We start from the raw sequence: 2,437 nt of genomic DNA on the forward strand, positions 1-2,437 counted from the left end.
TACGTCACTCCCGGAACATAAAGCTGGGCGTGGCCAAACCCGGTCTAGAGGCCGAAGTTTGCCGCCATCTTTGTTGAGGCAATAAGAAGCACCACAACCACTAGGTGGTGATATTCAGCTGACTGTTTGCTAAAGAAACGAAGCTTATTTTACATCCGACTTTTTAGGATGCTTGTACAAAATCAATATAATTCAAGAGCAATGCCCAGGTATTTTGTCTTGTCCCGCTAAAGTAACATACAATTAAACAGAAATATTTCCTCTTGAGAGTAATGAGAACAGTAATGCAGCACAGGACACCGGTTAACCTAATTCCATTTCTTTTATCTACGGGAGGAATATATTCAAAGTCTGTATGAAAAATCCACTACAACTTTAGATATTATTTTAGACACTCATTAGGGGAGGCTGAAGATTTACCACATCAGCAACACAAAAAGCGCGTATTTCACCTGGATCACACAGGGAATTTAATTTTTTGGAGTCATAGGTTGAGACTTTTAGTATTAATTCAACGTTTTATTGACATCTTGTTGGAAATTTGATTCTGTAAAATTCATTTTCTCAAAATCTGTCCAGAATAATTTTGTTCTTATTTAGATACACTACATTCCCAAAAGTATTGGGACACCTGCCTTTACACACATGGATTTAAATTACATCCCATTCTTAATACATAGGCTTTAATATGGAGTTGACCCACCCTTTGCAGCTATAACAGCTTCAACTCTACTGGGAAGACTGTCCACAAGGTTTAGGAGTGTGTTTATGGGAATTTTTGACCATTCCTCCAGGACAGCATTTGTGACGTCAGGCACTGATGTTGGATGAGAAGGCCTGGCTCGCAGTCTCTGCTCTCATTCATCCTAAAGGTGTTAGATCGGGTTGAGGTCAGGGCTCTGTGCAGGCCAGCCAAGTTCCTCCACACCAGACTCGTTCATCCATGTCCTTATGGACCTTGCTTTGTGCACTGGTGTGCAGTTATGTTGGAACAGGAAGGGGCCATCCCCAAACTGTTCCCACAAAGTTGGGAGCATGAAATTGTCCTATATGGCTTAGAATGCTGCAGCATTAAGAGTTCCTTTCACTGGAACTAAGGGGCCAAGCCCAACCCCTGAAAAACAGCCCCACACCATAATCCCCCCTCCACCAAACTTTACACTTGGCACAATGCAGTCAGGCAAGTACTGTACCGTTCTCCTGACAACCGCCAAACCCAGACTCGTCCATCGGACTGCCAGATAGAGAAGTGTGATTCTTCACTCCAGAGAACACGTCACCACTGCTCTAGTGTCCACTGCTCTAGTGTCCATTGGCAGAGTGCTTTAGACGCATCTGACGCTTTGCATTGCACTTGGTGATGTAAGGTTTGGATGCAGCTGCTCGGCCATGGAAACCCATTCCATGAAGTTGTCTACACACTGTTCTTGAGCTAATCTGAAGGTCACATAAAGTTTGGAGGTCTGTAGCTATTGACTCTGCAGACAGTTTTCAACTTCTGCACACTGTGTGCCTCAGCATGCGTTGTCCCCGCTCAGTGATTTTACGTGGCCTACCACTTCATGGCTGAGTTGCTGTTGTTCCCAATTGCTTTCACTTTGTTATAATACCAGTAACATTTGACCATGGAATGTGTAGTAGCGAGGCAATTTCACAAATGCACTTATTGCACAGGTGGCATCCTATCACGGTACCACACTTGAATTCACTAAACTCCTGAGAGTGACCCATTCTCTTCTCAAACGTTTGTAAAAGCAGTCTGCATGCCTAGGTGCTTGATTTTACACGCCTGTGGCTACCGGGGGCACAGTTAATTAGCAGAAAGCTAAATACATCTTAGTCCTTCATTGAGAGCATCCACATTGATTGGAAAAATATTCTCTAAATCCTGTTAAACTTATGTAAAATTTCTATATATGTTATACTTAGGGTTAGGGTAGGGAGCCAGGTGCTATGGAAACGGGATGCATTGATGTTTATAAAAAGCCTCATGAAAAAGTTACGCAGAATTTCTCACATAACAGGAACACTGCGCTGCTGCGTGCAGTTTGAGTATGTTTTAGTAGGACGATAGTTTCCTGTCTGAAAACACCGTTAAGCACATTCAGTGTCTAACTCTTCGCTGTCAGTTATGAAAGCGTGATGTTTCCCTTTAGCATACATGCACCTTTTGGACAAGACTGTGAAAGTGCGGTTGATAACTGACGGTCCTGTGCATCTGCAGCTACATCTTAGATAAATCCGTCGTACAATGACTTAGAGAGATTTCCTTGGCTTCCACAAACATCTTGGGTATGTAATCCCTTTAAATCAAGCTGAGGGCCTGTGTGACTTAAAAAGTCATCTTCTATACTGAATGATCATAAGACATTCGTCATGATGTAGAGCTATTCATAATTATGCAAAAGTGAATCATTATTAATGAATGAATGAGTGA

This window comes from Paramormyrops kingsleyae, chromosome 2 (assembly GCF_048594095.1).
Source record: "Paramormyrops kingsleyae isolate MSU_618 chromosome 2, PKINGS_0.4, whole genome shotgun sequence".
Taxonomy (NCBI): Eukaryota; Metazoa; Chordata; class Actinopteri; order Osteoglossiformes; family Mormyridae; genus Paramormyrops; species Paramormyrops kingsleyae.